This window comes from Hyperolius riggenbachi, chromosome 2, assembly GCF_040937935.1.
Source record: "Hyperolius riggenbachi isolate aHypRig1 chromosome 2, aHypRig1.pri, whole genome shotgun sequence".
Lineage (NCBI taxonomy): Eukaryota > Metazoa > Chordata > Amphibia > Anura > Hyperoliidae > Hyperolius > Hyperolius riggenbachi.
Window position 1 is genome coordinate 295,612,318 of NC_090647.1, and position 26,154 is coordinate 295,638,471.

The 26,154-nt window shown below is 42.6% G+C and overlaps 1 protein-coding gene across 1 annotated transcript in view; it reads left to right on the forward strand.

The window, feature by feature from the left end:
• The window catches only part of NCMAP (non-compact myelin associated protein), a 99,267-nt gene that overhangs the window by 846 nt on the left and 72,267 nt on the right, over positions 1–26,154 (forward strand). The window lies entirely within an intron of this gene.

Sequence of the window (26,154 nt, forward strand, 5' to 3'; positions counted from 1 at the left end):
TCTGATTTCCGATTGCTTTTTCTGATTGATTTTGTATATAAGTGATTGGAAAATGATCAGGAAAAGGATCAGAAATCAGATCGTACCTGTCGGAAATAATTGATATGACCGTCAGTCTGACAGAAAATTGCATTGTGTGTACCAGGCATTAGAAATGTTTATGCTGTGGTGGCCATGCATACAATTATTCCTTGAGATTATTCTGATAATTTAAGCAGAAACATTTGGAACTTTCAGTGCTTGTAAGTTTTCAGTCACTTGTGTGTTGTGTTTGTGCTTCTAATTTACTAGGGCGTCCTAAGGTGTCTGTGTGATCAAACGTGTGATCAAAATTTGATGGGTTGCTGCCGGTAGTACTGTTTGTGTCCCTTGAATAATGGGGATAGAGCATATATCATGCTCTCTCAGAAAAGAAGAATGAAGAAAACCCCATTACAATAGCACTCCTCACATTTTTATTTGTTTTAGCTCAAAATCACAGCTCAGTTGCAACATCTAGAGTTTATGACTAGTCTCTAGATGCAGTTTCTAGTTGCCCACAGTAGACTAAACATTTGGACTTTTGTACCTGGAAAATACTGGTAACTTTAGTAGAAAGGGGTAGCCCGAGACATGTGGCAACAGTTTCTTCACATGCCTGCTCATTTTTACTGACTAGATTCAGTGTTTAGAGATTAGTCTCAAAGCTGTCTGTGTGACATCATCATATGTGTGAATTGTTTGTAAATGTAATTTGAGGTTAAAAGCATTGTTTCTCTTTATTTGGCCAGGTGTATCATGAAAGAAGTCACTTTAAACAATGAACTTTGAGATATATGTATATATTGCTTATGGGTGGCCTCAGGTACATTAGAAGGTGCTGAAACCTACAAGTGTGATCTGACTGAATAAAGGTATATGCTTGTTTTAGCTGAAGATGCAGGCTTTTGCCAGGGAGGAGAGGTAGAGGTAGCATTGCTGCTATATCAGGGAAAATTGATTCTTTTTTTTTTTGGCTAACATGAGATGTACTGTTATAAACATTAACAAATTCTACTAGTACAAGACATAATTCTTTACATTAAAACCTGAACAATGAAGTACGTTGAGATGTATATGAATGTGATGCCAGGTGCTGGTTTTGTGACATTTTTATGTTTGTTTATGCTAGCTATGCATCTTTTTTCAGCCTCTGGTTTTTAAATACACTAATTGTTATTTTCCACCCATATTTTATGTCACTTAACAATAACATAGGCCTGTGACATAACTAGCACTAATCAAAACTACTTCCTTGCACCTCCTCCCCAAATGCCTAACCATAACCGATCGCATAACTGTAACCGCTCAATTACCTGATGCACATCTGAATCCCAATAGCCACACATGGCATTGCCAGAGAGAAGCACTCTCGCATTGCACAGTAGAAACAGGCCCCAAATGAAGTCTAACCCCAATCTCGTCCTATCTCTTACCTCCCTCCTTTTGTTACCTAAAGATGGCCATAAACATATAGATTTCCACCAGATTCGACTATCAGATAGTCAAATGCCTGTCGGATCAAAGCCTTGTACACACTTAAGTCATCTGAGGTAGCCGATAATGACCGCCTCAGCCGACAGTCAGGTGTGTACAGCAACCGATGCCGAACACGCGAGCGATCCACCGGACAGACCTACTCAACCACAATGACGCCGAACCCCCTGCTAATCCCATTGTTAGTGCTGCTCCTTCGTCCACCACATGATGCCACACATGCGCTCTTAAACCTCGACAGGCGACATGCATTGGGCATGTGTACGCACCTTAAACCTGACAGGAATATCTCTGATGTGTGCCACACACTAGGAACAGATTTTCAATAAATTTCAGAACTTTCAATAAATTTGCCCTGTTTGATCTAGTGTATTGCTATGGGTCATTGGCCTACCGTCTAATCAACCTAGATTTTCTGTCCCGACCTATCAAGGTTTTTCACCAGAAATCGATCAGTCGCTCAATCAGGACTCTTGCTGCATTCATTTCTAACCAATTCGATCAGATCAATCAAATTGGCTGTGTATTGAAGGGAGAAATCTATGACTGTATGGCCACCTTAACTGTCAGCTTCTTATTGGCTTCGGTAACAGTAAAGCCATTTTCCATTGTTCTTGGACTCAATGCATTCATCATCAAATTGACCTACTTTGACAGATTAGGTTGTTGTCATCTTTAAATTGACAAAATTTGTTTCAGGCAACATAGGTGGCTGAAGAGGAGCTAGTGCTTGACATGAAGTGTAAAGGCCCATACACACGTCGGATCTTTTTAAACAACGGGTCGTTTGGACGTCCCGTCGTTCGGACGCCAAATCGGGCGTGTGTACAGTCCGTCGTTCAGCTGATAGGACTGGTTTTGAGCGATCCGCCAGGCAGATCGCTCAAGACCAGTCTTATCAGCTGAACGACGGACTGTACACACGCCCGATTTGGCATCCGAAAGACGGGACGTCCAAACGACCCGTCGTTTAAAAAAATCCGACGTGTGTATGGGCCTATAGACTTTCCCCAAGAGGTGTGTGACCTCACCATATCAGTGTTCTCCCCAGGCTCTTTTAGCCGGGTGCTCCACCCGGCTAGTTTTGGTGAGCACCCGGCTGTCATCTGCTCACCTTGTCCTATGCTGAAAGCAGAGTTGCTCACAGAAGCACCAGCCCTGCATTCTCTCATGACACCCCACCCGGCTAATTTTTCATGCCACCCGGCCACAATTTCTGGGGAGAACACTGCATATAATAATATCATGGCAATTTATTATAGTGATAGCCTGAGGATTTCCCTAACTGTCCTATTGGTCAGACTGCAGTGATTTGAATAAGCAGAATATTATGGTGATAGCAGAGGACTATCTTACTGCCAACCGTAATGACTGTAAACACACTGTTGCTGGACATCACACCAAAGTATCCTTTTACCAAGGAATCTTTGTTTTGTTTAGGGATGGGACGAATCCACAATTTCTTCGAATCCGAATCCGGATCCGAATCTAAAAAGGTTCTCGAATATCTCGAACCTTTCGAATCCCGAATCTAACGAATCCTGCACATACGAATTGTGCGATCCGTAGTATAGTTGCCCGCAGTATAGGTAGCGAGGTAAAGGTGCCTTCAGTATAGCTAGCTAGGTATGGGTGCCTTCAATATTGGTAGCTTTCAGTATAGGTAGCAAGGTATAGGGGCCTGCAGTATAGGTAGAAAGGTATATGGGCCTTCAGTATAGGTAGCAGGGTATATGGGCCTTCAGTATAGGTAGCAGGGTATATGGGCATTCAGTATAGGTAACAGGGTATATAGAGGCCTTAAGTATAGGTAGGTATGTAGGTAGGTATAGGGGCCTTTAGGTAGGTAAAGGGACCTTCAGTATAGGTAGCAGGGTATAGGGCCTTAAGTATAGGTAGGTATGTAGGTAGGTATAGGGGCCTTTAGGTAGGTAGGTAGGTACGTATAGGGGGCCTTTAGGTAGGTATAGTGGCCTGTAGGTAGGTAGGTAGGTATAGTGGCCGGTAGGTAGGTAGGTATAGTGTCCTGTAGGTAGGTAGGTAGTTAAAGGGACCTTCAGTATATGTAGCAGGGTATAGGGCCTTAAGTATAGGTAGGTATGTAGGTAGGTAGGTATAGGGGCCTTTAGGTAGGTAGGTATAGGGGCCTTTAGGTAGGTAGGCACGTATAGGGGGCCTTTAAGTAGGTAGGTAGGTATAGAGGCCTGTAGGTAGGTATAGGGGCCTTTAGGTAGGTAGGTAGGTACATATAGGGGCCTGTAGGTAGGTAGGTATAGGGGCCTTTAGGTAGGTAGGTAGGTAGGTACGTATAGGGGGCCTTTAGGTAGGTATAGTGGCCTGTAGGTAGGTAGGTAGGTATAGTGGCCGGTAGGTAGGTAGGTATAGTGTCCTGTAGGTAGGTAGGTAGTTAAAGGGACCTTCAGTATAGGTAGCAGGGTATAGGGCCTTAAGTATAGGTAGGTATGTAGGTAGGTATAGGGGCCTTTAGGTAGGTAGGCACGTATAGGGGGCCTTTAGGTAGGTAGGTATAGAGGCCTGTAGGTAGGTATAGGGGCCTTTAAGTAGGTAGGTACATATAGGGGGCCTTTAGGTAGGTATAGGGGCCTGTAGGTAGGTAGGTAGGTACGTATAGGGGGCCTTTAGGTAGGTATAGGGGCCTGTAGGTAGGTATAGTGGCAGGTAGGTAGGTAAAGTGGTAGGTAGGTAGGTAGGTAGGTAGGTGTCGCTCCCCCCCCCCCCCCCGTGCCTCCTCCGCTCACCCCCCGTGCCTCCTCCGCTCACCCCCATGGCCTCCTCCGTCCCCCGTGCCTCCTCGCTCACCCCTGCATAAGTATCAACTCACATGTCCATTGGAGCGCAGAGCGGCAGACCTCGTTGTTACTTCTCGGTTCCCTCTAGTGGCCGGACTGGCTTTTACTGATGACGTCATTAGAGGGAACCAGGAAGTCAGCGAGAGGTCTGCCGCTCTGCGCTCCACTGGACAGGTGAGTTGAGTAGGCGGGCGGGCGGGCGGAGGAGGCGCGGGTCGGAGGAGGACGAGTGCGAGCGGCGGGTGCGCGGCGATGCAGCGTCGGGATTCGGCGGATTCGTAAAGTGGAAAATGGCGTCGGGATTCGAATCCACGAATCTCGAATATTTCCCAATATTCGAGGGATTCGTGGATTCGCCGGATTCGTCGTCCCATCTCTAGTTTTGTTATAAACAGGTTTTTTTGGATGCTGAGATGTGCTGGAAATTTTAAGCCACTTTAATAAATTAGATTCTAATCTGCTTTATAAATCAGCCTTTGGTTGCAAACTACAGAACACAGTTGCTTCAAGTTTTTGAAAGCAGTTTGTAAAGTTTTAACCCATTACATACCAGCAGTCTCTGGTCCATTTAAGGGGCGCTATGGCAAAAAAAATTGTAAAATTTTAAATATGTGCAAACATAGACAAATAAGTATGTTTTTTCCAGAGTAAAATGAGCCATAAATTACTTTTCTCCTATGTTGCTGTCACTTACAGTAGGTAGTAGAAATCTGAAAGAAGCGACAGATTTTGGACTACTCCATCACTTCATTGGGGATTCTTAGCGAGGCTTTTATTCTTTATAAAGATATTCCCTAAAAAAGGATTTAAACAATGATGCTGGCCAGCTTCCCTGCTCGCTACACATTTTTTTGGCAGTTGGACAGAGCAACTGCCATTCACTAAGTGCTTTTGAAAATAAATAAAACCCTGAGAATCCCCCATGAAGAGATGGACTAGTCCAAAACCTGTCACTTCTGTCAGATTTCTACTACCTACTGTAAGTGACAGCAACATAGGAGAAAAGTAATTTATGGCTCATTTTACTCTGGAAAAAAACATACTTCTTATTTGTCTATGTTTGCACATACCGTATTTAAAAGTTTACAATTTTTGCCATAGTGCCTCTTTAACGACCAGAGACTGCTGGTACGGCAAAACGGTGCCTCCTGACGAATCGCCGCACATACCCACTGGTCATGCCATTCTCCCATCGTCGCAGGGCCCTCTCTCTGCCGTCGCTATGACAGGAGAGCTCTGTGTGCCGGTCAGGAGCCCTGTCAATCAATGTAAGCTAACATGATTGGCTCACAATGAGCACGTGGTCAGGAGCTAATGAAATTAGCTCCTGACCAGGTCACAAAGCTCTGCCGTCACAGAGTGGCGCAATTGGCGAGAGCGGCAGCGATGTTGAAATCTTCGTCCTATCAGAGCTATGCAGCCACCAGCAGGATGTAGATTTCAACCGCGCTGGTCCGGAAGCAGTTAAAGAGGAACTCCAGTGAAAATAATGTAGTAAAAAAAGTGCTTCATTTTTACAATAATTATGTATAAATGATTTAGTCAGTGTTTGCCCATTGTAAAATCTTTAAAATCCCTGTTTTACATTCTGACATTTGTTACATGGTGACATTTTTACTGTTGGCAGGTGATGTAGCTGCTGCATGCTTTTTTGGCAGTTGGAAACAGCAGGAAACAGCTATTTCCCACAATGCAGCAAGATTCACAGACAGGAAACTGCCAGGAGTACGTACTCAAGAGTTTCTTGTGGGAGGGGTTACACCACAATATCAGTCATACAGCGCCCCCTGATGGTCTGTTTGTGAAAAGGAATAGATTTCTCATGTAAAAGGGGGTATCAGCTACTGATTGGGATAAAGTTCAATTCTTGGTAGGAGTTTCTCTTTAACGAGACTCTGAAGCGACAAAAAATTGCTATTTTTACCTGCTAGTTTCCATAAGTAGTATGAGGAGACATGAACCGCCGCAAAACAAGGGGTTTATACCCCCCAAATCCCGGGGCAAACATCCACGACTTTCAACGTCGTCGATATTGATGCTCGAAAAGGCAGAACTCAGCGCTGTAACCCTGCCTCTAATGAAGTCAATCGCTATGCAGATCTCCGCCTCTCCCCACCCTTCTCTGTGAAGGACGATTGAGAGGGGCGGGGAGAGGGGGCAATCAGCAGAAATTGACTTCAGTAGAGGCAGAGCTACAGCACGGAGCTCTGCCTCTTTCAGGAAGCGCTGCACGCATTTTCCCCTGGGAATTTGGGGGGTATAAACCCCTCGTTTTGCAACTGGAATGCAGCATTTTATGTCTCCTCATACTGCTTATGGAAACTAGCACGTAGAAATAGCAATTTTTTGTTGCTTCGGACTCTCTTTAAAGAGATTACTAGTGATTTTTTAAGCTGTTTCTTAGTGCTTGCGTTTGCAGAGAGATAGTGATTTGCACATTTTTTTTTCTTTTGCTCGGGTAGTGAAATTGCTGCATAATCGCTTTTGCACAACTCTTGCAAAGCATTTTTTCATGTTTCTGTTAAGTGAAGGCTGTGTAACCTGTTTTGGTCAAGAGATAGTGACTTATGCTGTGTAACTGGGTTTGTAAATGCCCTTGTATATGTATAAGTAAAACTCCAAGGAAATGCATAAGTACAAATAAATGTACATATAAGCTGTTATCTCTTTCAAAATATTCATAGTCCTGGCACACTGCACTGCACCCCAATGAACCTACAAACACCTGCTGAACCTCGCTCCCAAGTGTGCTGTCTGGCCCAACTGTCACTTCCCCCTTAGTTCCCTTGCCCATCATAAGTAGCTACAGGTGTCCCGTAGCATTAGATAGCCTGAGCTATCCTCAGTATTAAGTAGTTAGAGGTGCCCCGACTGAAGGCAGATTTGGTCAGTGGAATGCTGAGATCCGGCAGGGTAACCTCTCATTTACAACCTGCTCGGGACTCTACATAGGTAAAGCTGAAGATCGGCACTTGGGGAGGCAAGTGAGCCGCCTTTCCATCATCAGGCGCTTGTAGGCATGTGCCTACAGTCCCTTATGGTAATTCCGGCCCTGGAGACACAGGATCAGATGGACTGCCAGGCAACTGGTATTGTTTAAAAGAAAAAAAAATATGGCAGCCTCAATATCATTCTGACCTCGGGTCCCTTTTAACACTAATCAGTGTGATCACTATCTGGGGGATGTTGATTGTTTACTTGATCTAACAGTATGTGGTCACTGTAATGGGAGAGTTGCAAAGTCTTGTGACCTAATACAAGAAAGTTTTGCAGAATTAGTTAGGATCTTAAAACAGGGTTAATGCTGGGAATACACGGTTAGTTTCTTTCTTAATCTTATCAATCCAGCCGCGGATGGCTCAATTTATAATTTCCGACAGGTCCGATGACCCCGCTCGATCCCCGCGGGGGGACAATGGGCATAAAACGAGCAGAAGATAAGGATCGATCCAGGCGCCGGCTGGGAAGCGCCGGGATCGAGCCAGTGGCTCGATCCGGCGCATAATCTATTCCCTGTATTCCCAGCATAAGAGGTTAAAACATGCATAATCTTTCAATGTTGCCTGGGTCTTCATTTGGGAAATCTACACTCATATGCTGATCCATACTTTGTGCACTTATGCTGTGTGCTTGGCCCAGCGTTGACATACAGCAGCAGACAAGAACAGCACTTGCAGTACAAAGCTAAGGTTCTGTTCCCATTTAATGCCAGACCACATATGGCCAGCGCAGTGGACAGTCTAGTGTCTGCTCTAATAGTCCACCATGTTCCAGCTGGAGCCCAAGGCAGATGTGCTCCTTCCTAGGCTGTATGGAGAAACACATCCTCCTGCCCGGGATTATCGCGGACTGCACAGAAGTGCGGTCTGCTTACTGCAACAAATTCCATGAATGTCTTGTAGCATGACAAGTGTGAACTGCTCCTATTTATAAAATAGGAGCCGTTCACTGTCTCTAAAGTGATGAGCGGAGAACAGACAAAAAAAAATGTCATTTCTCCAGTCTAGCCTAGAAGTCTGGTCTAAGTGACAGCTAGATGCTGAATGAGTATTTCCAAAAATACAAAGTCACACAGTGGGTATGGGAATGGGGAGTGACATTTTCTAGGATAGACCATTGAGCCAGCAATGCTGGATGAACATAAAATGGACAGAATGGAAGGCACCAGGTGTTTAGATTTAGCACAGGTGCTAAGGCAATACCTTGGGCGCTCAGCAATTATATAGCGGGGCGAACTGAGCAGTGGGGATGATACAAATGTTGTGTTTTGCGTAAGCACTGTGTTCTGTGCATAATTTAGGGTACAAAGGAAAGGGAATGAGTTTGGCTAAATAGTAGATGAACATTTAAGCTCACATTTGAGGCAGGTGCTCAGCAATGACACAGGCGAACGGTGGGGACAGAAAATACGATTGACAATGACCAGAGGGATAAGCAAACGCAATGGTAAGGAGTTTGGTTACTGTGTAGTCAAACTCACATAGATAGATTTTAATCTATCCCAAACAGTATCCAAACCTATCACAATGTGAAAGGTAAATCTAAACCTTATCACAATGGATAAAGCTTAAAGGCTAGGATCACAGCAACATTAAATGGTGGCATCATCCCTAGCCAAGAGGTGGCCATACAACAGGCAACTTGGCTGCCGATCGACCATTCAGTTCAATCATTATAATTTCGGGATGAAAAATTGGTCGCATTGTCGATTGCACATGCTGCAAGATGTCTGGCCGAAGTTGGTTGGTCGGGTGTGCGGCGGTACGGTGGCCGATTTCGGAACGAACAACGAAACCCCTGCCGCTGCCTCCATAGTGTGTATATGTGCCCCCTGTGTGTGCTTTTATACATTACCTGTTCTGTAGCAGCCTTCTGCGCCGTGTCCGTCCATCTCAGCAGGTTCTAACAGCCGCATACACACTGGCCGACAGCGTGTATGCGGCTGATAGACTCCGGAGAGTTGGACGGATACCACGTGGAGGCAGAGGCTGCTACAGGACAGGTAATGTATAAATGCACACACACAGAGGGGGGCACATTTATACATTAGGGTGGCAGCGGCGGGGCGGACATGGCAGGCTCAGCCAATTCATGCTGAATTTCAAGCTGAAATCGGATGGGAATCGGCCTGCAGCTATGACTAGGGACACATTTATCTCTAATCAGCTTGGATTAGAGATAAATTTGTCGAATCTGCCCAAAATCTGCTGATGTATGGCTACATTAAGGGCTGTTATACACATATGCAGAAAATACGATGTCATACCCCATCTAACAATAACTGAATTCCACTTTACCTCACATACAGGTATGAAGATGAAGTGTTAACTTTGTGTTCTGTATTTCCTGGTATGTTATACTTGCAGAACATTCCCCAACGTCTGAAGCAGAATAGGGCTATTGAGTTTACTGGAGGCTTTGCAGTAGAGCTTTGTGAAACATGATTCACACTGGACTTTGTGAAAATGATCATTCAGTTCCCTGTGCTTTCATGTTTCTTCCTGTCCATTTGCATTGTACTTTGTTATATGCATCTAAAGGTGCCAATATACTCAATAGCCATGATGGAGAAATTAGTCTGTGTACACCAACTGAATACATAGGCTAAAAAATACTGTAATGTACACAAGCTAGATGGTTCTCAGCCAAGGTGGCTGGTTGGGGCCCCCTCTGTCAAGAATCTAGCAAATGTGCAAGCAGTCCCTGATGCCGCACGATGCATCAGCGAGAGATCTGCGCTAGTGGATCCTCACAGGCCTAGAGATTTATTCTCCTACTCACCCCACTTCCTACATGCTGCATAGAACAGAATGTGTTGCTAGCCTGCAGACTAGCAACATGTTCATATAGAACTCTGCCCCAAAATGTTGGCCAAGGAATCAAGTCCCGACCCTGTGGGTGACAGTCCTTGTACGAGTTTACCAGGCTTAAGTCTATGATTACCATGCTTAACACAGTCAGACATTATCTATTATTCTCACACCATTTTCTGTTCTCCTGTAGTGTATTTTACATTCCACATGCTATACTCTTTAGGCAAGTCAGGGTGTACATGCAAAATGGGTGCCTGAGAAATGTGGGTGCTGGAGTGAACCTCTGGTAGAATATCAGTAAAATTACTGATATTCTACTATTGGGTAGTGCTAATTCTGATAGTAAAATATTGCCAAACCTACCCCTATTCTCACTCGAGCCCTCACTCTACTGATGCATAACCCTAACCGACCCTCCTGCCGGATGCCTAACCCTAACTGACCCCACGCCCTTGCCTAACCTTAACTGTCCCCTACTGGAGACCCATCGATCTACACACCGTCTTTGCCAAAAACAAACTATAAATATTGCCCACCCGGGATGTCTGGGTGCCAACATAGACGCCCATACTAATTATGGCTAAAAGGGGAAGAATGGGCCCCAGAGGCGTCCGATACACTAGCGTTATATATGCAGTGCTTACCCAACACTCAGCTGACAGTTTGAGATTTTGGCTGAGAATCAAAGCTTCTAATCTATGGGGACTGAGACAAGCAATAGCTGCTGCTTTGGACTTCTTTATAAAAGTATAGAAACTTCTTTGAAATCAGTAAAGCAAATAAACAAAAGTGCAGCAGTCTTTGGTATTTGACCATTCATTAGTGACCTACTTACACTTTAGGCATTCAGAGGTATCAGATGGCACGCTTTTTACAGGGTAATCAGTTTCCTTTATATGGAGGATCTCAACAGAGCATAGTCACAGCCATGAGTAATCTGTGCGCCTATCTCTCTCTCTCTCTCTCTCTCTCTCTCTCTCTCTCTCTCTCTCTCTCTCTCTCTCTCTCTCTCTCCCTTTTTTGAATGTATTGGTAAAATAGGTTTCAACCTTGTAAATTCTGCATATCCCCCAAGGATGAGTTTTACATTTACAAAGGACTTTCTAAGAAAGGAAGTGGTTTTCTGGAGTATCACACAGTCAGAGTTGCATCCCATGCTAAACAAGTTGTTTTCCCACATGGACTCCCCCTTGGTCCACTTAATGAGAAACATGTTGCACTCTAAATTTCCTTAGACGAATTTGGAGGCTGTATGGATTAAGGAGAAATCTTTTGGGTCCAATCAAAATCATTGCCAGCTGACAGTTTTCTACACTATAAATGGTATTTTAAGAGTGATTTCAGCATTTAACCCTCATGCTGCGTTTAGAACGTCAATTATTTAGATACAGTACATGAGAGCTTTACAATAAAAAGCACAGAAGAATAGGATTCCGTGTTGAGTAGAAAGAATGATTTTCAGTGTACTTTGGTCCCATGAGTCTTTGTTGTACAGGACCCAAGATAAAAAAGTGCTCTTTGTAAACAGAAATGTGCAAAGACTAAAGCCTTTTACACATGCTAAATGTTTCTTGACCGAGGTGGACAATCTGGGTCCATCACTGCTCCGAATCTAGGGGGTGTACAGCCTCCCCAACGCATTGCAGAGAGATCCACAGTGCCAGGAGATTTCACCTGAGTGCATTGTCCTCCTCCTTTCCTCTCCCTCTGGAAGCCCCCTCCTTCTTGTACCACTCCATTGTCCCTCTTCCCCACTCCATACCATTGGAACGCATCACAAGGGTGTAGTTTTGTGACACGTCAATAAAGTACTCGGCCCCAGACTGTTGCCTGATGGATTGAATCCCAATCCCTGCAGGCACCAGTTTTTGTGCATGCGCATGCACTTTTACAGTATATTACACTGCTTAATGTAGTGCCATTAGTGAACTCGCTGAGTGCACTCTAAAGAGTTTCTGTGAATATCGGTACAAACGGGTTGTTCCTTTGTGATAGCTGGGTCAGTGTATATGTCCATTCACTGCTAGAGTACATATATATGCCAGGCACACAAAGGTTCTGTGGATGGTCACATAAACAGGCAAAGCAATACAGGCAAAACTATGCATCAATTGTATGTATTTGTACTTGTGTCACTGGTTGTCCTGATGGCACAGTATGCTGAACTACTCATGTATCTATACTCCCTATTGTTGTATGTTGTGCACGTTGTACAGTGCTCTATAAATAAAATTAAGAATAACTGGTTCTCTTATTCTGTTTAGCTACATACACACACTAACTCCATAATCATTTTGAGGGACTACCTAAGGTGGGTTCTGGTGTTCCCTGATGTAAGTGGCCTCCCCTCCAGCAACCTGATGAGTTAGATCTCACTCTGCAGACCCCTGTGTGTAGCTCATCTTGTGAGCTGCAGAGGACCGTGCTCTGCTTATATAAAAGTATACAAAGTATGAAGCAACACCTTAGTTATTCCTAAGAAGGAACATTACTGAATAGAACTTCATGAATAAAATAGCTTCTTTTTTTACAATATTACATTAGAAATTATTTAGTCAGGGTTTGCCCATTGAGCAAAATCTTTCCTGACCATGATTTACATTCTAAAATTTATCAGAAGTGGCACTGGCAACATCTTTACTGCTGGCAAGGTGCATCAGTGCGGAATGTTTGTTGTGCATTCCGAAGAGAGCAGAAATAACGCTCAGTCTCCCAGAGTGCACTGGGAGGATGCGTCTTTGTGAAATCGTAGCCTAGGCTGGGTGGCTAGGGTTACATATCAATACATAGGTACTGTGTGTGTGTGTATATATATATATATATATATATATATATATATATATATATATATATATATATACACATACATACATACATACAGAGAGAGGGGGGGGGGGGGTGTTTCTGAGGCAAGATAATAATTCATGTAAAATTGGATATACTGAATAATTTAGTACTCTCTTCTATATGTCATTGCAGTGCCTCTTTATGTACTCATTATACAGAGGAGGATAACAATATCTAAAATAAGTTATTTTAAACCTTTGGGTTTGATTCACTAATCTTTTTACAATGAATTATCTTTAATTGTATAAATAATTTTAAGTACACAGCAAACATACAAAATAGTACTAAAAATAAGATGGGAAAAGTATTGTCAGGTTTATTAGAAACAACTTATTTTGGGTGATTTGTTTTGTTTCAATGTTATTTTATAGATGTGCAAAACAGGTAAGATAATTATGAGTAAGTAGTAATACAGAGTAAGTTCTGTGAATCAGTCCTCACAAGGCTTTGCTAGATGCTGAGTTAATTTCTTTTTTTGCCTTTATCTTTTATTCAAGTGATTCTTTATTCAAAATGAAATGTTTTAATGCATTGATAATCAGGCAAATAAAGAATGAAAACTAGACAGAGAAATGAATTACATTGAATTTGTTTTCTTATTTGAATAATCATTCTTAAATAATGCAAGCATACCGTTAAGCATTAACTTTTCATCATATGACCTTCATAAACTTATCAGTCTATTTGAACCTATGCAAGGGAAAAGGGCTGTTTGACCTGTTGTAATTGTGACATCTATGACTTCCTACAGGTGGGAGTGGCACAACGGATATATGCAACATGCACACTCATAAGTCGTGAGGCAAACAGAGATTTCAGTCTCTTGCCAGCAAAGAATATAACCTCTTCGTGTGTCAGAGTACTGTACATCAATTTCAAGTATAGCAGTCGTGTCAAAGAGTTGGACCTGTTTGAGTAATATCTAATATGTATGAATCATATGAAATTTGTAAACGTTTACATATTTAATTGAACAGATGGTTTAGAACAGTGGTTCTCAAACTTTTTTGGGTGAAGGCGCCCTTGATGGCTTGGAAATATTTTTAAGGCACCCCTCAGCAAAAACTACCGATATGCTGTTATGACCCTTATTAAATAATAGTGTGACAAGTGTTTGCTGAAAACCGATTGAAATGATGATCAATCTGACATGTTGGGGCATAGATTTCTAACAGATTTGATCACAGTGATGGACATTGACAGGGAAAATCTATGTGTATGGGCACCTTTAGTAAGCTAGACCTTCCATCATTTAGATCAGTTCAGTTGCCTGTTTTTGTACTTGTTTGAAAACCGAGTTGCTCTCCCTGTAGCATGGTGGCCAAAACTGTAACTAAAATTTTAGAGGTGGCCTCAGAAGGGATTTAAACAAAGGAAGTCGTATACTAGCATCTTGGGTTTTTATCGCCTGTTTCATGAATCCGTTTTTTAGTTTACCTTCTGGTACATGGCATTGAATACAGTTGCTTAACTTATCAACCAATATTTTAAAGGTGCCCATCAATGATACAATTGAGATTGTACAATCTTAATGAATCTGTGTAATAGAAGGGTAAACTGAGTGCATACACTTTGAATGGATACTTTAGGTAGTCCCTCATATTTCAGCAAAGTGGTAAGATTGTACAATCAAGATTGCATCATTAGTGGGCCCCTTACAGTCCTTCTCTAGGTGTGATTTTCCCAGCTGTAGTTGGTAGTACACATGGCACTGTGCCACTGGCATGGCCAAGATGCATGACCCTACATTTGTCAACATTACATTTTACAGTATCTGCTACCGTATATGCCTGTTCATCTAGCAATGCTTTCATGATCCTTCTCTGGTATGTCACTATCATGCTGAGTGATGATAATGCTACATCATTTTGTATCATCTGTGAAGAAGACAACGTTACTTAGTATTCCATCTTCTAGGTCATTAATAGATACATAGTAGAGAAAAGTACCTTGATCTGACCTTTGCAGGACCCCACTGCTAGAAGTTTCCCATCTTTAGTAAAATACAGTGGTGTGAAAAACTATTTGCCCCCTTCCTGATTTCTTATTCTTTTGCATGTTTGTCACACTTAAATGTTTCTGCTCATCAAAAACCATTAACTATTAGTCAACATAACATAATTGAACACAAAATGCAGTTTTAACCACTTCAGCCTACAGCTTCGAAAATCTTATGCATCCGAGCAATGTTCACCTCCCATTCATTCGCTAATAACTTTATCGCTACTTATCAAAATTAATTGATCTATATCTCGTTTTTTCCGCCACTAATTAGGCTTTCTTTAGGTAGTACATTTTGCTAAGAGCCACTATACTGTAAATACATTTTAACAGGAAGATTAAGATAGAAATGGAAAAAAATCATTATTTCTCAGTTTTTGGCCATTATAGTTTAAAATTAATACATGCTACAGTAATTAAAACCCATGCATTTTATGTGCCCATTTGTCCCGCTTATTACACCATTTAAATTACATCCCTATCACAATTTATGGCGCCGATATTTTATTTAGAAATAAAGGTGCATTTTTTCAATTTGCGTCCATCACTATTTACAAGCTTATAATTTTAAAAAATTTAATAAGATACTCTCTTGACATGTATATTTAAAAAGTTCAGACCCTTAGGTAACTATTTATGTAGTTTTTTTTTTTTATTGTAATTTTTTTAATTTTTTTTAATACAAAACTGTATTTGGGTAATTTTAGTTTGGGAGGTAAATAGCCAATTTTAGATGTAATGTATTTTTTTATTCAGTACAGGTATGTGGGTGCAGTTTACTATTTGGCCACAAGATGGCCACATTCAAAAAATTCCTAGATGCGAACGATGTCGCATCTAGGAACTAAAAAGAAGAGAAGAAGTTTCCTGGGGGCAGAAATACCACGCTCTCTGATGAGAAAGCGTCGGTATTTCTGCCGGGGATTTAGATCGGTGAATGGGAATTATATTCCCATTCACTGATCGGGGGGGCAGCGGGAGGCAGCGGGAGCGCGCGCGGGCGCACGCCCGATCGCGCGCACCACACGGCTGCAGCACCACTGCCTATCTGGACGGATATATGCGTCCAGATATGGCGAAGTGGTTAAATGATGGTTTTTATTTTTTAGTGAGAAAAAAAAACACCAAATCTACATGGCCCTGTGTGAAAAAGTGATTGCCCCCCTTGTTAAAAATTAACTTAACTGTGGTTTATCACACCTGAGTTCAATTTCTGTAGTCACCCCAGGCCTGATTACTGCCACACCTGTTTCAATCAAGAAATCACTTAAATAGGAGCTATCTGACACAGAGAAGTAGACCAAAAGCACCTCAAAAGCTAGACATCATGCCAAGATCCAAAGAAATTCAGGAACAAATGAGAACAAAAGTACTGTAATTGAGATCTATCAGTCTGGTAAAGGTTATAAAGCCATTTCTAAAGCTTTGGGACTCCAGCGAACCACAGTGAGAGCCATTATCCACAAATGGCAAAAACATGGAACAGTGATGAACCTTTCCAGGAGTGGCCGGCCGACCAAAATTACCCCAAGAGTGCAGAGAAAACTCATCCGAGAGGCCACAAAAGACCCCAGGACAACATCTAAAGAACTGCAGGCCTCACTTGCCTCAATTAAGGTCAGTGTTCACTACTCCACCATGAGAAAGAGACTGGGCAAAAACGGCCTGCATGGCAGATATCCAAGGTGCAAACCACTTTTAAGCAAAAAGAACATTAAGGCTTGTCTCAATTTTGCTAAAAAACATCTCAATGATTGCCAAGACTTTTGGGAAAATACCTTGTGGACCGACAAGACAAAAGTTGAACTTTTTGGAGGGGGCGTGTCCCGTTACATCTGGCGTAGAAGTAACACAGCATTTCAGCAAAAGAACATCATACCAACAGTAAAATATGGTGGTGGTGGTGTGATGGTCTGGAGTTGTTTTGCTGCTTCAGGACCTGTAAGGCTTGCTGTGATAGATGGAACCATGAATTCTACTGTCTAACAAAAAATCCTGAAGGAGAATGTCCGGCCATCTGTTCGTCAACTCAAGCTGAAGCGATCTTGGGTGCTGCAGCAGGACAATGACCCAAAACACACCAGCAAATCCACCTCTGAATGGCTGAAGAAAAACAAAATGAAGACTTTGGAGTGGCCTAGTGAAAGTCCTGACCTGAATCCTATTGAGATGTTGTGGCATGACCTTAAAAAGGCGGTTCATGCTAGAGAACCCTCAAATAAAGCTGAATTGCAACAATTCTGCAAAGATGAGTGGGCCAAAATTCCTCCAGAGCGCTGTAAAAGACTCGTTGCAAGTTATCGCAAACGCTTGATTGCAGTTATTGCTGCTAAGGGTGGCCCAACCAGTTATTAGGTTCAGGGGGCAATTTCTTTTTCACACAGGGCCATGTAGGTTTGGGTTTTTTTTTCTCACTTAATAATAAAAACCATTATTTAAAACTGCATTTTGTGTTCAATTATGTTATCTTTGACTAATTGTTAACGGTTTTTGATGAGCAGAAACATTTAAGTGTGACACACATGCAAAAGAATAAGAAATCAGGAAGGGGGCAAATAGTTTTTCACACCACTGTACATTTAGTACTGCTGTTTGGCTCTTATTCAATTCACCTCTTCGCCTAAAGTGATAATTTCGTCTCCGGCAGAGAAATCAGAGACGATGAGTCTTCAAAGTTTTATACATACCTGGGGATTTCTCCAGCCCCATCCGCACAGGTGCAGTACTATTGTGCCAGCGAGAGATGGAGGGAGCACACTGCATTCGCTCAGACTGGCCACGGCTGGCCGAATTTATGGGACCCGGTGCAGAAGACAGAGAAGGCTGAGGATTGCGGGGTGGAAGCAATCTGTTCAGATGGGGCTGGAGGAAGCTTCAGGTATGTATAAATCTTTGAAGACTTGTTGTCTCTGGTACACTTTAAATAGAAGATGAAAAATGATCTGCCAGGACAAAAATAGGAAGAAAAAGTGAATTGAATAAGGGCCCCTTTCTTCTATCTCTTAGGCAGTTCTCACCGGTATGCATATTTGTCCCTATTCCATGCATCCTCAGCTCCTGCACCAGGCAGTTGTGGGCATCACAGATGAAAGCTTTTGCAAAGCCTAAGGTGGCCACACACCATACAATTTTTTAAATATCTGTTCAATTCACGAATAGCAGTCAAGTTTAGAAAAATTGATTGGAACTGTACATCAAGTAATTGACCATCCATCACACATCATACAGTTCTTGATAAAGTTGGGCTGAAATTTCCAACATGTCCAATCTCCAAAAATCGAAAAAAAAAAGGAAATTCGATCAGATTTATCGATCAAATACAAATAACAGCTCTCAATTTTTTGGGACGATCGAAATTATCGAATTGGTGACAAATTTGGATCTAAGGTGTGTGGCCACCTTAAGGCTCCTTTCACACTGTGTCCGTTGCGTCACGTCACAAGGGACAGTATCATCACAACACAATGCAATGATATTACTATGGGGCTATCACATTGCATTGCAGCGCTTTCCATTGGGGTAACACACAGCATGCAGTGTGTTTACAGGGCAGTGAGACATACTTTCATTGTACTGTATGCCTCACTGCGCAGTCGCACCACAACGCTACTGCAGGATGCAACTTATCGGCTCTGTTGCAAAATGCATTGTATACAGTGCAAAAGGACTATTACCATTATTACATTCTTTGATTTCCTATTATGTAGTATTTAGAATAAAAAAGTGTTGATGATGTGAAATTAGATTATTCTGTGTTATATAATTTTGTAAAGCATTTGCAGTGATTACCTCTATAGATTGTGCAACATAATAAGGTTAAGAGTCTCATCATTTTTGTCCATGCTTTTTTTCATTTGTGGTATTTCTTGAAGTAATCCATAAAATCAGTGCTGCGTAATATGATGGCACTTTATAAATACAATAAATAAATAAAACCAATGCTCTAAAGCAAAGTCTGATTTTTGTGACCTGAGGATTTCAGAGCTGTTTGATAATTATGTTTTTTTCATGGAACGGTACCAACAATTTTGCAGAAGTTTGTGAATGGAAAATTTTCATTTACTTTCTGCCTTTAAAGGCTAAGTATCATTTCATATCAGCAAGTAAAAAATACATTCAAATCAAGTTTTATTAAGATACAGCATAACATCTCAATAAACTTTTTCAGTCTTAAGTGGAATAGCCGTCCTGTGCCCACGGCATCCTGGACCGATCCTCTGTTCGCCCGCCGCGGCCCATTTTTGTACATTTCGATTTATAAGTCGATGCCCACTGCGCCTGCGTGGCCCTGGCCCCGCTCATCCTTGTATGCGCTCCCGTGGCCAGAAGTATCCTGCGCAGACGCAGTGCGAGAAGATCTCTACTGTGCCTGTGTATTACGCTCCCCGCGACTGGAGTGTGAACAAGGGGGCGCACAGGCAGGACCGTGCAGGCGCAGTGAACAGCGACTGCCAGAAGCAAAAGTGAGCTGCGGCGGGGTAACACAGGATTGTTTAGTAACTTTGCGGGCATGGGTCTGCTGCAGGGGGTTGGCAGAAGCCCCAAGTAAGTGAAACTCTTTTTTTTTTTTTTTTTTTTTTTTTTAATCTCTTCAGGTCCACTTTAAGGACTAGAACAGTTTTGATGTTTTAGCTATGCCTCTATTCAATCAGTAATATCTTTACCACTACTTGATGGACGTATGTCTTTTTTCAACCCAAATAACTTTGTAACTCTATAACTTAAAGGACTCCCGAGGTGAAATAGTAAAGCAATCTTTACTTACCGGGGGCTTCTTCCAGCCCCCAGAATTCTTTTAGGGGCTGGAATAAACCCCATGTAAGTAAAGATTGCTTTACTATTTCAACCCGTGAGTCCTTTAAGACTACTGAGTGATAAATATATATTGGGCGGGGGGGGGGGGGGGGGAAGCAGGAAATACGAGTCATTTTTTGGGACTTTTTTCCCCAAGAGTGATTTTATTTTCTATGCTTTTAAAGCAAGAAAGAAGAAAATAACTGTGTTTTTCTTGATGCTGTATACCGGGGGAACCAGGAAAGGTGAGAGGCGTTCTTCTGAAGCTGCTTTAGTAATCACTACAATCAGCAGTGATCATAGTGATCACATGATCAGGAGTTAATCGGCATGTCTTCTGATTAGTGAGGGGAGATGTAAGCTGTCATATGACTTCCCCCTTGGGTACACGTGATCCCAGCGGGAGCTGTGGGACTAATGTAAGTTACAGTTACATCCTATCAGCAGCAAACAGCCACAAACAGGACGTAATGTAATGACCCTGGTCCCGAAGGAGTTACATTAGGATTATACTCCCAAAACTAAAATTTCAGTGACTACTTTTAGGTACATAAAAGAATATTTGAAAGCATTTCCAAGCATTCCATGTGTTGAAAGAAATGTACTTCTACTGCTCATCGGCAAATATAACCATTGGCGGCCAGGAGACACTCTCTGCCTGTGTTTTGAATTCATAATCTAGTGGGTAGCAGCATAACTACTATTTTTTTTTTTTTTTTACAAATTACAGACAAGAGTAATCTTTAAAGTTTTGCGGTATAACAGCTCACATTATTATCAAATATTATGAATTTAGAAATTAATGACCAACATGTATAGTATGCATCTAATACCTGGCATAGTAAAAAAAAAAAAAGCTATGATCCTTACAATGAGGAATTGCCGTGTTGCTTACCGATCTCTAAATTAAAATAACCTGGGCTCATGGTTCTGGACCATACCCCTTTGATTAGCAGTCAATTAACATATACATATAAACAAATAACAAAATCATAACCATTAACCCCCTTGGCGGTATGAAACATTCCGCCAGGGGGAAGCGCAACAGTTTATTTTATTATTTTTTTTGTTTAAATCATGTAGCGAGCCCAGGGCTCGCTACATAATAGTCGCTGCTCAGCGGCATCCCCCCGCCCTCTTCGATCGCCTTCGGCGATCTCCGATCAGGAAATCCCGTTGAAAGAACGGGATTTCCTGGAGGGCTTCCCCCGTCGCCATGGCGACGGGGCGGGATGACATCACCGACGTCAGCGACGTCAGGACGTCATTGGGAGTCCCGATCCACCCCTCGGCGCTGCCTGGCACTGATTGGCCAGGCAGCGCACGGGGTCGAAGGGGGGGGGCTGCATGCCGCACCGGATAGCGGCGATCGGGCGCGGGGAGGCTGCGATCGGGGTGCTGGACCATACCCCTTTGATTAGCAGTCAATTAACATATACATATAAACAAATAACAAAATCATAACCATTAACCCCCTTGGCGGTATGAAACATTCCGCCAGGGGGAAGCGCAACAGTTTATTTTATTTTTTTTTGTTTAAATCATGTAGCGAGCCCAGGGCTCGCTACATGATAGCCGCTGCTCAGCGGCATCCCCCCGCCCTCTTCGATCGCCTTCGGCGATCTCCGATCAGGAAATCCCGTTCAAAGAACGGGATTTCCTGGAGGGCTTCCCCCGTCGCCATGGCGATGGGGCGGGATGACATCACTGACGTCAGCGACGTCGGGACGTCATTGGGAGTCCCGATCCACCCCTCGGCGCTGCCTGGCACTGATTGGCCAGGCAGCGCACGGGGTCTGGAGGCGGGGCCGCATGCTGCACCGGATAGCGGCGATCGGGCGCGGGGAGGCTGTGATCGGGGTGCTGGCGCAGCTAGCAAAGTGCTAGCTGCGTCCAGCAAAAAAAAAATTATGTAAATCGGCCCAGCAGGGCCGGAGCGGCACCCTCCGGCGGCTTACTCCGTGTCACACACGGGGTTACCGCTAAGGAGGTTAAACCTGTATGGGATATGATATGGCAACAATTAACAGTCTAGTAATAAATGCCATACTCTATGCCTATATCCCTTAAAGCGGACCCAAACCAAACATTTTTTTTTAATTACAAATATTTAGTTGCACCACTCTGACACAAACAAAGATAAATAAACACTCCTTCAAGCCTATGAGCATTTCAGTGCATGCTTTTCACCCTTCTCTTTCCATAACTTGGGTTATACTGGGGGCAGCCATTAGCAATTCCATCATTGCTGGACACCATCTACTCCTCCAGTTTGACGGATTTTGTCCCGGCAATTTGAAAGGAAGGGAGGGGTTCCTCCAATAAATGTAAAATATTTTATATTTGTCATCATGCATCTGAAAAAAGGCTGCTATTTATTATTATAATTTAGAAAATAGATTTTATTTCTGAATTCTTTTATTTTTAACTTGGGTCCAATTTAACCAGGCATGATATGTCCATAGTATGCTTAAATCCCTACTTTTTGCTTGCTATCATATGGGTCCATCAACTCCAAGGCTAAATAAATCAATTTAGGCATCCCCCTCTGCCTCATCTACAGTATGTCAACCAGTTGTACGCCATTAAGGATATCATCAAACATATGCTCAAAAAGACCACGCCACCAGTTCTACCCTGAGCTGTGAAAGATAGTTCTTCCATTTGATGAACATAGTCCATTTTCCTCACCAGCTCCTTCACCGGTATCATTCCACCAGGGGACAAGAGTGCATTTGGCTGAATTCAGAATATGTCTCTATAGATCTTTTGTAACCTTTCATCATCCAGTCATTAAGATGCAGCAAGTAGAATTGGGAGAAAGGTGCTGGTCTGTCAGTTACAGAACTCCTTGAGTTTTTGGAACTTCCATGGAATGTGGAGGAGTGTACCTGCGGTTTTGTAACATCTCCAACACAGATCATCTCTATCCGAGTATATTTTTTTAAGCTTAACTAGTGTAAAATACGCTTCAGTGTGAACCAGCCCTCAGGCCCCGTTTACACTTAATCAGTTGCTCTCAGTTATAATTGAAAGAAAACTGATTTTCAAAGTAATGCCCATGTTTTCCTATGGCACCTTTCACACTTAATGCGTTTTAACTGAAATCTTTTTCACAGTGCACTGCTATGGAAAAACGCATACCAACACGTACTAGCGCACACCAACCGATTAAGTGTAAATGGACCCTTGGTCTCAGAGGCTTTCCCCTCCAGATGTACCCATTAAATAATGATTGTACATGTTGTAGGAAGGAGCTAGTGATTTCTATTGGGAGTGTTTGGAAAAGGTAAAGCAATCTCACCATGATGTTCATTTTAATCATTCCAAGCCTTCGAGATCTGAAGAAGGCTCCACCTTTACAAGTCGGATGTTAGTGTTGTCAGAATGGGAGGGAAGTTCTTAGCGTAGACCTCTCTCAGTTTGATATACAGTAATTGTTCCGAGATATTTAATGGCCAAGGGATTTCATTTAAATGGAAAATCATGTTCAATGTATCTACGAGTCTCTTCAGGGATGCCTACATGAAATGCTTCACATTTTGCAAAATGTATTTTGAAATAGTAGTGTTCAAACTCTGAAATCAGGTAAGAAAGGGATACAAAAGGCTGTGTGAGGAAAAATTATTTTTATGGTGAGTAGGCCCTATTCTTTCCCCGAAATTGATTTACTCAACCTGACTTGACACAAGAAGGGTTCATACCTGCTTTCTATCGTCTTTGGTATCCACCTTTAGCTCTGATCACAGCTGATAATCTTCTTGGCATGGATTCAACAAGATGCTGATACAGTTGCTGAGAAATGTTGGCCCATGCTGACATAATAGCAGCTCTAAATTAAGTCAGATTTGATGGTGGTGTTTCCAAGCTTTAAAGTAAACTTCATTTGTCCCACAAATTCTCAATAGGAGTGAGGTCAGGCGACCGACCTGGCCATGGAAGCAGGTAAAACTCCGATTGATGTTCCTCAAACCAAGTTGAGACCGATCGAGCACAGTGGCAAGGGCCCACAACAGGCATATTTTCCTATTTTTCTGTGCTACCAAAGGCACTCTTTTTTTCCCCCAAATACTTTTCTATCGTAGAAAAGTTTTTAACAATACTAAAATGCATTAAAGAAATATAAAGCTGGTCCATATTCCATTAAATATTGTAAAACAGACATTATGTAATGCTATCATATATATTTAATGACATCATAATGTAGAGCTGAATAATATACATAGGTAAAAAATGTTGTTCATTACTTTAATATCTCATATGTATTCCATATAATTTGCGTGATCTGGGCAATCCAAAGGCACTCTTGATGGTCTCCTGCTGCTAAAGCTCATCCTTTGCAAAGTCCGTCTTATTGTGCGTTGGAATATGCTTTGTGATGCACCTGCATTGACTTCAGCTGTAATTTGTTGTGATTCTGCCCTTCTGTTGCTGCAGAATATGCGTGTTACTCGCCTTTTACCTCTCGTTCACCAGCCTTTTTCCACTAGAATAGTTCTTATCGCTTTACAGTGAACCAGAGACGAAACGCCCTCATGTATTTACCATATATAGCAGTGGGAACATTTGAGAAAACACCTCTACCCTGCTCTCTGTTTCATCCTTCACCGCTCAGCCTGCTTGTTATCAGCGCTAATACAATCCCAGACTGAGCATTCAGTCTGGCTTTGCTCTAGAATCATTATAGCTGAGTCTGTCTTCTCTGGTGTCTTTTCAAGCCCAAGCCTGCCCCCTTCTGGCTCTGCTTTCCTGTTCTGTATATTTGCAGCATCACAGAGAGCTGTGATGAGATGGGAGGAGCTGCTAATGTAAGGGTATATTGAAAAACGTTTTATTTTTATCTATATTTGTTAGTCATATGAGGTTTTTAAAAATGGTGATTTCATTTTGCACACAGCCCACTAAATAATATGCTGTTCTGATAAACCTTGTTTTGCTTGGAGTCTTAGTAAAAAACACAAAAAACGGCACACCAGAGCGGCAAAAATACCAGGTATAGTATTTATTTTGTAAAATCTATTGGGGGATATGTTTATTTTGTGCCAGAGCGTTCATCCCTGGTTTCCTTTAAAGGCATACTGTAGGGGGGTTGAGGGAAAATGAGTTGAAGTTACCCGGGGCTTCTAATGATCCCCCGCAGGCATCCTGTGCCCGTGCAGCCACTCACCGATGCTCCGGCCCCGCCTCTGGTTCAGGCTAGGTTTCCACTTGTGCGTTTTGTGTCAGTTTTTCTGCTCAGAAAATTCGCATAGATTTTAAAACTAATGTTAATCAATGCAGCCGTTTCCACTCTATGCGAATTTTCGTACGCGTTCGTACGCGTGAATAAATCTGAGGTCCTGTATCATTTTTTCGGACATCGCGTACGATTTGCATACAATGCTTTGTATAGGCAATGCGAATTTTCGCGTTACTTGCCCGAAAATTCGCATTAGATCCATGGTTACAGGAAGTTGTCAGCAGTCATGACTAAGCTATTACTAGGCAGATTATGCATATGTAACTAATGCGAATTTTCGCGTACGAAAATTCGCATAAAAACGCGTATAAATTTACATGCAAATTTTTGCAGGCGAAAATGTAACGCTACAGTGGAAACGTAGCCTCACTTCTGGAATTTCAGACTTTAAAGTCTGAAAACCACTGCGCCTGCGTTGCTGTGTACTTGCTTCCTCTGATGTCACCAGGAGCGCACAGCGCAGGCACACACCATACTGGGCCTGCACAGTACACTCCTGGTGCCATCAGCGGGAGTGAGGACACGGCAATGCAGGCGCAGTGGTTTTCAGACTTTAAAGTCTGAAATTCCAGAAGTGAACTAGAGGCGGGGCCGGAGCATTGGGGAGTGGCTGCGCGGGCACAGGATGTCTGCGGGGGACCATTAGAAGCCCCGGGTAACTTCAACTCATTTTTCTCTGACCCCCCCCTACAGTGTCCCTTTAAGTTTTTTCCTCAGCTGCCACTCTATGAACACCCAAGATACTGTTGGGTGAGAAAATCCTAAAAGAGTTTTCATTTCAGAAATGCTAGCACCAGCTCTTCTTGCACCAATGATCATCCCTTGTTCAGAGCCACTTAACTCTTTCGTCTTACCCACTTTGACATTACCTTCCATGATAACTACGTCATATGAAGCTGAGCGTTCCTTATATAAGCAACTCTGCAATGTCACTGTTGGACTGGTTTACTTTCATATGAGTGATGTCTAATTTTTGGACCTCTCAGTGTATATCGCCTGATGTATGGGCACCTTTAATGTGCATTTTGTGTGCTATGGAGGACAACTTATGTTATATAGCATGGTGGCATGGTGATCACATATCCATGGACACTATGGAGTGAATTATTAGAGGAGAAATGCAGAGATGTTTCGA